Below are 12,958 nucleotides of genomic sequence, written 5' to 3'. Positions count from 1 at the left end.
CTTAAACCAAAGAAATGCAGCCGGCTGGGCAGGGTTTCCAAGATCCAGCTTCATCAAGGGGCTCCACGCGCTCACACTGGGACCTGAAAGTATTAGTCCTCCCTCAGGTTGGAAGTCCACTGTTGCTCACTCAGTCATTCAACAAACATTGATACCTACCTACTCTGTGCTGAGCCTTGTGCTGCTGCTGGGCAGGCCGGGAACTTGCTTTGGGGTAAGTGAGGGGGATGATGGCTGAAGGGTCCCTCCTGGCCACCCTCATCTCAGCCTTGGTCACCAGGACATCCGAGAAGGGTGGATGCGGTGGGCATGGCCAGTCTCAGATGAGGTTTGGGCCCAGACGCTGTTGGGGTCCCAGGAGTTGCCCAGCTGTTGAGAAAGTGCCTTGTTCCAGTGATGCCTGGGAGTTGGGTGGGTCCTGAGGCGGTAAGGCCCCCAATGTCATCCTCCTGCATGTCCATCAAAGCTTGGCCTGAGGCGTCAGCCAATAAATCTCTTGTGACTGAACCCTCACGGCTTGTCTTGCTCATTCTTAGGCTTTTGGCTTCACGATATACGGACATTGAGAGGTCTGTGTCCCCAGAGATGCTCAGGGTTTACAAAGGAATGATGGTTCTGGTAGCCCCGGATTGCTGGCAGAGATGGCGGCAGTGGGTGAGGTCTGCGGGATTTGAGGTCAAGCAGACCTGGGTTCGAATCCCTGCTCTGCCACCAACAGGCTGAGTGGCTCCTCCCTTCTCTGAGACTGTTGGCTCCTTGGGAAAAAGTGGGGGGGTGATGCTTCTTGCTGTCTGTCAAGGGCAAGTGCGAGGATGAGTCCGGGCGGTTGGAATTTGCAACTGAGAGTCCTATGCAAGACCATATTAAGAGAATGAAAGACGAACCACAGGCTGGGAGAAAATCTTTGCAAATCATGCATCTGATGAAGGGGGTGTGTCTGGAATACTGAAAGAGTTCTCAAAACCCAATAGTAAGGCTGGGAGCAGTGGCTCACACCTGTAATCTCAGCACTTTGGGAGGCCAAAGAGGGAGGATCACTTGAGGTCAGGAGTTTGAGACCACCCTGAGCAAAAGCAAGACCCTGTCTCTGCAAGAAATAGAAAAATTAGCTGGGCGTCGTGGCGCATGCCTGTAGTCCCAGCTACTCAGGAGGCTGAGGCAGAAGGATTGCTTGAGCCCGGGAGTTTGAGGTTCCAGTGAGCTAGGATGATGCCACTGCACTCCAGCCAGGGCAACAGAGTGAGAACCTGTCCCCCCCCCAAAAAAAAACCCAGATGAGTGAGTGAACACCTGTGCTCCACCCATGCAATGGCACAGTGCTCAGCAGTAGAAAGGGGTGAACATGCAACAACATGATTGAGCCTCAAATGCATCAAGATGGGTGAAGAAAGCCATACAAAAAGAATATACTGTATGAGTCCATTTATATAACATTCTAGAAGGCCAGGCATGGTGGCTCATGCCTGTAATCCTAGCACTCTGGGAGGCTGAGGTGGGAGGATCACTTGAGGTCAGGAGTTCAAATCCAGCCTGAGCAAGAGCAAGACCCCATCTCTACTGAAAATAGAAAAATTAGCCAGGTGTTGTGCCCTGTAGTCCCAGCTACCTGGGAGGCTGAGGCAGGAGGATTGCTTGAGCCCAGGGGTTTGAGGTTGCTGTGAGCTACGATGACACCACTGCGCTCCACCCAGGGCAACAGAGTGAGACTCTGTTTCAAAAAAATAAAATAAAAATTTTAAATTCTAGAAAAGGCAAACTAATTTGTAGCAACAGAAATCTGATCAGTGGGTGCTTTGAGAGAGGGGGCCGGGACGGGGCAGGTGGCAGGAATGAGAAAACTGGGCGACGGGTCTGTTGACGGTCTGACTGTGGTGCTGGTTTCGTGGGTCTAGACACATGTCAGGACTTACCAAACTGTACATTTTAAACATGTTCAGTGCCTGTATGTTATACCTCAGTGAAGCTGTAAAAAGAAAACCTTCAATAATAATAGTAACTTCATAAAAAATTGGGCAAAAGAAGCGCAGTATGATGGTGTGCACCTGTAATCCCACCTACTCCGGAGGCTGAGGTGGGAGGATCACTTGAGTCCAGGAGTTCATGTCCAGCCTGCAGTGCGGCATAACAAGACCCTGTCTCAAATAAAACAAAAATGGGCAGAATATTTGAACAGACACTTCACCAAAGGAAAGATAGGAACGGCAAGTATCACATGAATTGCGCATTGAAACCACAACAAAATGCCACTGCGTATCTGTGAAGAACTGAATTGTGTTTCCTTCAAATCCGCATGTTGAAGTCCTACTGTCCAAGGTGATGGTGTTAGGAGGCGGGGCCCTTGGGCGGTGTTTAGGTTATGAGGGTGGAACCCCCGTGATGCATTTAGTGCCCTTTCAAGATGCCCCAGAGAAAGCTCCAGCTCCATCTGCCATGGGAGGTTACAGCGAGAAGATGCTATCTATGAACCAGAGTGTTCGCTAGCTGCTAAATGTGCCAGCACCTTGATCTTGGACGTCCCAGCACCTTGATCTTGGACGTCCCAGCCTCCAGAACTGTGAGAAATAAATTCCTGTTGTTTATAAGAAGTACAAAGGGACTAAGACAGGAGATAAAGTCTTTAAAGAGGTAACTAAGTTAAAATGAGGTCTTTAGGGTGGGCACTCAGAAGGATGTCAGCAGTATCCGTATAAGAAGAGATGAGGGTACAGACGTGCACGGAGGGAAGACCATGTGACAACGCAGGGAGAAGGAGGCCATCTGCCACCGAGTAGAGACCTCAGAAGGAACGAAACCTGCAAACACCTTGAGCTCAGACTTGCAGCCTCCAGAACTGTGAAAAAAAATTCTGTTATTTAAGCCCCCAACCTGGGGTGGGGAGGTATTTTGTTACGGCAGCCCTAGCAAACTTATGCATACCTTATTTTTTTCCCTTGCGACAAGGTCTCACTCTGTTGCCTGGGTAGAGTGCAGTGGCATCATCACGGCTCACTGCAGCCTCCAACTCCTGGGCTCAAGTGATCCTCCTGCCTCAGCCTCCCGCATAGCTGGGACTACAGGCATGCGCCACCATGCCCGGCTAATTTTTTCTATTTTTGGTAGAGCTGGGGTCTCTCTCTTGCCCAGGCTGGTCTTGAACTCCTGACCTCAAGTGATCCTCCTACCTCAGCCTCCCTGAGTGGTAGGATTACAGGCATGAGCCACTGCGCCCAGCCCTGTTCTGTATTTTGATTGTGGCTGTAGTTACACAACTGTATGTGTTTGTCAGAACTTGCAGTATGCTTACACTCTACTTTAATCTAAAAAGAACAGGAAAGAGAAGAAAATAGAGGCCAGCCTCTGAGGTTTCCCAAATTCCTTCAAATCCTGGCTTTTTACCTTTGAGATGTGTGGTGTTGGGCAAGTAACTCCTCTTCCTTGTGCCTCAGTTTCCTCTTAGGATAGCGAGGAAAGCCCTTGCACAAGATGAGGTCTGGAGTGGGGATGACAAAAGCCAGCTCTGTAAAAATGCCTGGATAGACTCTGCTTGGGTTTATCTAGCACCTGGTGGGTGTTGGCGATAAGTCGGCTCCCTGCCTGCCAGCATGAACGTTCTCAGATCTCACTTTCTGAGAAAATAGATTGTACCAAAATAGCCTCCTCACCTATTCTGGGCCCCCCACTGGCCGCCGGGGGATGACTGGCAGGACAGGGTGGCCCTGCCGTGCCCGTGCAGGTGTCAGGACGTGAATGGCGAGCTCCCAACTCCAGGCTAATTTTAGCTGCAGCAGTCACACTCAGTAACTTCCTTGGTCTCTGATTGGGAGAAAGGTTCTTTTTTCCACTTAAAAAAAAAAAAAAAAACTGTGATGAAACGCACAACATAAAAGTTACCGTCTTGGCCATTTTTAAGTGCACAGCTCAGGGCATTAGCTGCATTCACGGTGCTGTGCAACCGTCACCACCGTCGTCTCCAGAACTCTCTCATCTCGCAAAACTGAAACTCTGTCCCCATGAAACACGGATTCCCCATTTCCCATCCCCCAGCCCCTGGCAACACCGTGCTGCTTTCTGTCCCTGTGGATTTGACTACTCCAGGGGTCTCACGTAAGTGTGGATGGTCCCGGACTTAGGATTTTTTGAATTTGTGATGGCGTGAAAGTGATCCACATTCGGCAGAAACCCTACTTTAAGTGCTCAAACAACCATTCTGCTTTTCAATTTCAGTACAATAAATTACATGAGAGATTTAACTATTTATTTACTGAGACAGAGTCTCACTCTGGCACCCCAGATAGAGTGCAGTGGTGTTGTCATAGCTCACTGCAACCTCCAACTCTTGGGCTCAAGTGATCCTCCCGCCTCAGCCTCCCAGAGTGCTAGGATTACAGGTGTGAGCCACCACACTCGGCCTATTTATTTAGTTTTTGACACAGGGTCTCACTATGTTGCCCAGGCTGGCCTCAAAGTCCTGACCTCAAGTGATCCTCCTACCTCGGCCTCCCGAGTAGCTGGGATTACAGGCTTGAGCCACCCTGCCCAGCCTCAACACCTTATGGTAAAATAGGCTTTGCGTTAGATGATTTTATGTAACTCTAGGCTAATCCAAGTATTCTGAGCAATTTAGGGAGGCTTGGCCAGACATCTCTAGGGAAAAAAAGTCAGCCAGACATGTGCCTGCTGTCACACCTACTCGGGGAGGCTCAGGCACGAGGATCGCTTGAGCCCAGGAGTTCAAGGCTGCAGTGAGCTATGATCGTACCACTGCACTCTAGCTTGGGTAACAGAGCGAAACCATGTCTCAAAAAGAAACAAATAAATAAAATCTGAAGAATAATATTCCATTGTGTGAATATACCACATTTTGTTTATCCATTCATTTTGGGGGGGTTGATTCTGCCTTTTGGCTACTGTGAATAATGCTGCTTTCAACATGGGTGCACAAAATCTCTTTGAGACTTTGCTTTCAATTCTTTTGGGTAAATACCCAGAGGTGGAATTACTGGATCATATGATAATTCAATATTTCATTTTTTAAGAAACTGCACCTCATCACTTTTGATGTGTTATATTCATTAGAAGCAAATCTTAAATGCCCTACACTCGAGGGTAGGGGATTACACAAGGAAGTGAGTACCAGGAGATGAGAACCAATAGAGGCCATTCTAGGCCGGGCACTGTGGTTCACGCCTGTAATCCTAGCACTCAGGGAGGCTGAGGCGGGAGGATTGCTTGAGGTCAGGAGTTCAAGACTGGCCTGAGCAAGAGCCCCGCGCCACCATGCTTGTAGTCCCAGCTACTCGGGAGGCTGAGGCAGTAGGGTTGCTTGAGCCCAGCAGTTGGAGGTTGCAGTGAGCTAGGCTGATGTCCATGGCACTCTAGCCCGGACAACAGAGTGAGACTCTGTCTCCAACAAAAAAAAAAAAAAAAAGAAAGAAAGAAAGAAAAGAAAAAAACAGAGGCCATTCTAGAAGCTGCCTACCACGTCTTATAAGCAAATCCAGGCTACGGCTGAGCCTAGAAGTTTCTATTAAGCGTGCACAACATGCCAAGCACATAAGCAGGTATTTTACACACCGTGAAGTGGTGTGTTATCCTCATTTTATGGAAAAAAAATGAGGCTCCATGGTGAAGTGAGTTAACCTCGGTCACATATTGCTAACAGTGGGTCAGAACTAAAGTCCAGGCCCACCTCATTCCAAAGACTGTGCTTTTCCCTGTACACTTCACTTCTCCGATTCTCCTTAGGGATGTGTAAGGTACAGGCACGGGAAGCGTTTAATGTTATCCCTGACACGGAGCAGACATCAGCCACGTTCCCATCCCACACTTGTTCCCAGGTCACCATCCAGCAGTTGCCGCAGATGTGGGTGGTTATAACTGCGTTCACACTGTGGTTGCTTGCCGGCACCTGCCTGGAGGCATCTGGAAAAAGTCCCTGCTCAATTAATGGAGGAAATGAGCACATAATTGAGCCCATAGAAGCCAGGTGAGAGGTCAAAGTGAGAGCATAATGACAGATGTTGGCAGGCCCGATGAGTTCTGGTTTTGTTACTAATTTGCCGTGTGACCTGGAGTGAACCCCTCCTGGTCAAATAAAACTGTTGGACTAGGTCAGGGGTAGGTACACTACGGCCCATGGGCCAAATCTGGCCCCCCACCTGTGTTTGCAAATAAAGTTTTATTGGCACACAGCCGCATACCTTTGTTTACATGTCATCTATAGCCCCTCCTGCGCTACAGCAGCAGGTTGAGTCATTTTGACAGACCGTCGTCTGGCCTGCACGGCTGAATATAGTGACTGTCTGGCCATTTGCAGACAAAGTTTGCCATCCTCTGGACTAGATGATTTATTTATTTATTTATTTTTTTGAGGCAGATCCTGACTATGTGGCCCAGGATGGTCTCAAACTCCTGACCTCAAGCGATCCTCCCTCCTCAGCCTCCCGAGTAGCTGGGACTGCAGAAAAGGCGTAGAACAATCTTTAAATGTCAAGAAGCTGCCAAACTCACAGTGGTGGATACAAGTGTTTGCAAATTCTGTCTTTCCCTTGAAAGCTTGAATTTTATCGTTGACAACAAATACTGCCAGTTGTTTTCCTTGAGGTGACAGGATCACTTTGTTCATTTTTAAGAAAATGCCTGCCAAACAACCGAGTCTGAATCATAGTTTGTGAGACACTTCCAGCAACAATGGTGTCACCTGGAAAAGGCCACCAGTTCAGCTGCCGACACAGCACACATTTGCTCAAGAGCGTTTTCTAGAGATGACCATGGACTTGATGCTTAGCAGGAGGGCTTTATGTGGACTTCCCATTTCATCACTCAGAATATTAAAAAGACACGCATTCTCCTGTTGTGGGGTGAATTGTGTACCCCCTAAAAGATATTCTGAAGCCATAGCCCCCAGCACCTTATGTGACTTCATTTGGATACAGGATCATCAAAGGTTTTTTTTCCTTCCTTCTTTCTTTCTTTCTTTTTTTAATTCGAGACGGTCTTATTCTGTGGCCCCGGGTACAGTAGAGTGGCATCATCACAGCTCACTGCAACCTCAGATTCCTGGGCTCAAGTGATCCTCCTGCCTCAGCCTCCCAAGTAGCTGGGACTACAGGTGTGCACCACCATGCCCAGCTAATTTTTCTATTTTCTGTAGAGACTGGGTCTCGCTCTTGCTCAGGCTGGTCTCGACCTCCTGGCTTCAAGTGGCCCTCCCACCTCGGCCTCCTAGAGTGCTAGGATCACAGGCGTGAGCCATCTCACCCAGCCCATTGCAGATTGTTAAAGTCTATTTAGGCTGCTGTAACAAACTGCCATAGACTGGGTGGTTTATAAACAACAGAAATTTATTTTTCTATTTATTTATTTTTTGAGACAGCATTTTGTTGTGTTGCCCAGGCTGGAGTGCAGTGTGTGGTGTGATCACAGCTTACTGTAACCTCAGATTCCTGGGTTCAAGCGATCCTCCTGCCTCAGCCTCCCAAGTAGCTGGGACTATAGCACCGCGCCCAACTGATTTTTCTATTTTTTGTAGAGGTGGGGTCTCACTAGGAGCAACAGAAATTTACATCTCACAATTCTGGAAGCTGGGAATTCCAAGACCAAGGTGTTCGCACATTTGCTGTCTGCCGAAGGTCTGCTTTTTGTTTTATGAATGATGCGTACTGTGTCCTTACGTGGTAGAAGCAGAGAAGGGGGCTCCATGGGGCCACCTATAAGAGCACTAATTCCATTTATGAGGGCTCCAGCCTCCTGACCTAATCACCTCCCAAATAGCCACTTCCTAATACCATTGAAATGGCGATCAGGTTTCAATACGGCGATTTGGCAGGTGGGGTGGAGGGGATGACACAGACATTCAGAAGACAACACAGATGTCATCAAATTGAGGTGAGTTCATTAGGGCGGGCCCTAATCCAATGACTGGTGTCCATTTCAGAAAAGGAAAATTTGGACACAGAGAGAGGAGAACGCTGTGCGGAGACAGAGGCCGAGATTGGAGTGACGCGTCTACAAGCTAAGGAATGCCAAGGATTGATGGTCACCCCCAGAAGCTGGCAGAGGCAAGGAACAATCCTCTCCTGGGGTCTTCGCAGGGAGTGTGACCCTGCTGGCCCTTAGTTTTGGACTTCTGGCCTCCAGAACTGTGAGACAATACATTTCTATTGTTTTAAGCCACCTAGTGGTATTTTGCTATGGCAACCACAGGAAATGAGGACAGCATCCAAATATCCTTCTACGGGGGAATGAAAAGAGAGAGACTGATGCATAACACATTCCTAGAATGAAATGCTGACAGAAATAAGAAAGGAGGGGGCTTTTGCTGCACACGTGATATGGGTGAATCCGGAAGGCATTGCGCTAAGTGAAAGAAGCCACCTCGGGAGGTCACGTGCATGCCGTGTGACTCCATTCATTCGACATGCTCCAAAACACGAGCCTACTATGACAGAGAACAACACATCAGTGGTTGCCAGGGGTTGCAGAGGGGGTGGGAATTCAAAGGGGCAGCGTGAGGGAGCTTTTCGGGGGATCATAGAGCCTTTCGGTTCTGCCCAGGAACTTGGGAGGCTTAGGGGGAGGATCGCTTGAGCTGAGGAGTTTGAGGCCAGCCTGGACAGTGCAGGAAGACCCTGTCTCTAAAAACAAAAATTAGCCAGATATGGTGGGGCACACCTGTAGTCCCAGCTACTTGGGAGGCCGAGGCGGGAGGATCGCTTGAGCCCAGGAGTTCGAGGCTGCCGTGAGCTATGATCACACCACTGTACTTCAGCCTGGGTGACAAGGTGAGACCCTGTCTCCAAAAAACAAAACAAACAAAAATCCCCACACCAAAAAAAGTCAATGTTACTATATATAAACTTGAAAATAATACGACAAAAATGAGTGAGGGTATTGTATACTTGAAATTTACTAAGATAGTAGATCTTAAATTGTCCTCACCACAAAAAAGGATAAGTAGATGAGGTGGTGAATATGTTAATTAGCTTGATTTAATCATTCCACAGTGCACACAGATATCAAAACATCACGTTGTATATACAATTATTATTTTCATAATAAAGCCGGGGAAATAAAACAAAATGAATAAGGGAGAAAAAGACATACTCAAGGGTTGAGATTTTTAAAAAATTAGTAATTTTACCATTTCATCAAGCTTCATTCAGAAAATCCTTAACTGAAACTGGCTTTTCTCCCCGTTTTTGGTGCGCGCACAGTGAGGGACCGTATGTTTGGTGCCACCGTCTTTGATTCCTGCTAAGGCGCCGGCAGTTTGCACTGTCAGTTCAAATGTCAAGCCAGGGCAAAGGTCAAATGACCTTGTACTGTTACCACGCTCACAGGGCTGACCTTGAAGACCCCGGAAGAAGCACATTTTGAAGACTGTTTATCAGCACCTGGGTGCCATGGTGACATTCCCACTTTGCAGATGAGTAAACTAACATTCAGGGAGAGAAAGCCGCTCGTCCAAGAGGGCCAGAGAGGGACTTAAACCCCCAACTTTTGAACAAGAACAAGTGCATGTGTCCGGGAAGCTGGACCATACTGCACTTACAAAACTCAAAGGCAGCGTGCAGGGAGGGCTTGAATAACTGAGGACGTCGAAATGATGTTTACGATGCCAGATATAATGTAAACCATTATATACTGTGATATAGTATAAATAAATATACTATGTATAATTTAATTAACTTTATAACATGGTATATAGCACATTAATGTACCATACACAATTTGAGTAACAATGTGCTATAACATAACATATAGTAAATTAATATACTATATGTAATCTAATTTTATGTACTACATGTAACAAAGCATATAGTAAGTTAATATACTGTATGTAATTTCATTTTCTATGTACCATATACACAACAAAGCATATAATAAATTAATATACTAATTTAATCTATGTCTTATAACATGGATATAGTAAATTAATATATGTAATTTAATTTACTATGTCCTATAATATAGGACATAGTAAATTTTTTTTTTTTGAGACAGGGTCTTGCTCTGTCACCCAGTCTGGAGGGCAGTGACATGATCATAGCTCACTGCAGCTTCAAACACCTGGGCTTAAGTCATCCTCCTGCCTCAGCTTCCCAAGTACCTAGGACTTCAGGCATGCCACCACGCCTGGCTAATTTTTCTATTTTTTGTAGAGATAGGGTCTCGCTCTTGCTCAGGCTGCTCTCGAACTCTTGGCCTCAAGCCATCCTCCCACCTCGGCCTCCAAGAGTGCTGGGATTACAGGTGTGAGCCACCACACCCAGCCACATATAGTAAATTAATATACTACATGTAATTTAAATTGCAGTGGTGTATAGTAATTTAAAATAGCATATAGTAATTTAAATAGCAAATACTATATCATTGCATATAGTAAATTGATATCTTAAATATATAACATTTACTATACTATTTATACAATACTGTACATATAACTTATTTCTAAAAATACTGTAACCTTGTTACAAAACATTTGGAGGAAGAGAAATAACTCCAATCCCAGCCTCTGGGTGTATTTTAGTCAATTTCTCATCAGTTTTTTTCCCTCCCCATACATCTACTTTTTCAAAAAAAGACAACGTAATTTCTGCAAACTCTACACTGACTTCGGAACCTGGCTCTTTTTGTCCAACATCCTAAAATGTTTTCCGCAGTGCTACGCAGCAGCTCTGTCCAATTTGATCACTAGTGACCGGCGACCTGTGGCTGTTTGCATTTAAACAGATGACAATTACATAAAATTGAAAATTCCCTTTCTCAGTGGAACTAGCCCCATTTCAAGCACTCAGTCACCACATGTGGTGGACAGGAAACACTTCCATCATCACAGAAAGTTCTGGAGGACAGCGCCCCCATAGAGGACTCCTAATTAGCACCTAAAAATAAAAATGAGGTCGTTATAACAGGAGCACATGGGAAAAGATTTAGAGTTATCAAGGGGTGATGTGTGGACTCCTCCTCCTCCCCAGACGTCCCGCTCCCGATTACTTGCATATCCTTTGAGAAATATTCTTTCTGGCCAGGCGCAGTGGCTCACATCTGTAATCCCAGCACTTTGGGAAGCTGAGGCGGGAGGATCGCTTGAGCCCAGAAGTTCAAGACCAGTCTGAGCAAGAGCGAGACCCTGCCTGTACAAAAAATAGGAAAATTAGCCTTTGTGATGACAGCCCTAGGAATCCAACATGCCAAGCTCTATCCCAGCTGCACCATGATGTGACTTGGTTTGCAGCAAGCTTGGTGTCTTAGTCAGCTCGAGCTGCTACCGTAACATGCCACAGACCGGGTGCCTTAAACAACAGAGATTTACACATCACAGTTCTGGAGGCTGGGAAGGCCAAGATCAAGGTGCTGGCAGATTCAGTGTCTGGTGAGGGCCCGTCCTGGCTTGTTGATGGCCACCTTCTCCGTGCGTCCTCGCATGGCCTTTTCTCAATGTGTGCTTCTTATCAGGGCAACAATCTCATCATGAAGATCCCACCCTTGTGACCTCACCTAACTCTAATGACCTCCCTAAGCTCCCGTCTCCAAATACCATCATACTGGGGGTTAGGATTTCAACACATCAATTTCTGGGGGTGATGCAAAAATTCAGCCTGTCACATCAGGGTGGACATGAATTCATTCAACAAACACTGGCTGAAGCTTAGCGTGTCTGTGCCTGTGTTTGCCCTAGGGGCACGGAGATGCAAAGGTCCATTCCTTGCTCTAAAGGGAAGGAAGTGCCGTGGGGACCCAGAGAAGGGTTATAGAAGATCCAGGAGGGCTTCCTGGAGGAGAGAGACTTGTGTGGGGCCTTGAAATATACAGGGAGGATTGGAAGGTATTGGGAAGAGCCACCTCTCCCGAGCCTCTTTTTCCTGCAGCACGTTCCCAACGCCATGTGAGGGTGTGGCGCACAGTGTCTCTGAGCCCAGACAGGAGACGCGGGCTGAGGCGTCTACACCTAGGGCTGATGGGAGAGGACCCTCTGGGGCCGATGCCACGCAGGGGTCCTGGCGGGCCTCGTCCTCGGCTGCCCTTGTTGCAGATGGGCAGCATCACAGCTTACAGGCATAAGCCACCGTGCTTGGCCTAATTTTGATTTTTTAAAATGTTGCATTAAAATATTATTTAGTTGCATTAAAATATTATTTAGAAAATATTAATTTTCTCGATTGCTGTTTTTTTGGTTGCTGTTATTCTGTTTGTTTGTTTTTGCCCTCCCTCCCCAAGCAGTGCTCCCTGGCCAGCACCTCCACTACCTCTCCCTGCGCCCTGCCCTGGGTTCAAGCTGCTTCTGCCCATTCACAGGATGGCCTCCAGGGGGCGCCGCTTCCCCGCTCATGCCGAGTCCAGGCGCTTCCTGGCTCAGAGTAAATTAATTTGGTTTCTTAACATTGCTCAGCCTGGATTCTTCTGTAAAGTCGGAGTGATCATGTTAGCCATGCAAGACGGCAAAGGAAGTCTAGAATCTCCTGGCCTGGGCCTCAGAGCCTCCTCAACGTGTGACAATAATGGTGATTATTTTCTAAGAGTACAAGCTGAAGACTATTTTACACTTTTCCTGTGGAGAATTTCAGACACTCAGGAAAGTAGGCAGAATGGTGTCATGAGCCCCCCGGCAGGCCCAGCCCGGGACACCATTACCCCCTCCCCCAACCCCCATCCCCACCCCATCCACCTCCCCATCTGGCATTATTTTGAAGCAAATACCAATTAACTTATCATTCCATAAATATTTTATTATGTGTCTCTAAAAGATACCCTCTTTAAAAAAAAAAAAAAAAAAAAAGAACCACAATACCATTGTTGCACTTCAAAAAAATTGCCAAGATTTTTTTACTATCCACAGATTCCAGTTTAGCCAATGACTGTTGGGTTTTAGAGTCGTATTTGGGTTTGACTCTCAGCTCACTTCCCTGCTGAGGGCCCTTTGGCAAATTGTTTGTGACGCTTATTTTCTTTCTTTCTCCTTTTCTTTTTTTTTTCT

The sequence above is a fragment of the Eulemur rufifrons genome, chromosome 2 (genome assembly GCF_041146395.1).
Source record: "Eulemur rufifrons isolate Redbay chromosome 2, OSU_ERuf_1, whole genome shotgun sequence".
Lineage (NCBI taxonomy): Eukaryota > Metazoa > Chordata > Mammalia > Primates > Lemuridae > Eulemur > Eulemur rufifrons.
The sequence above is the reverse complement of the archived record's forward strand: the minus strand, read 5'-3'. Positions refer to the sequence as shown.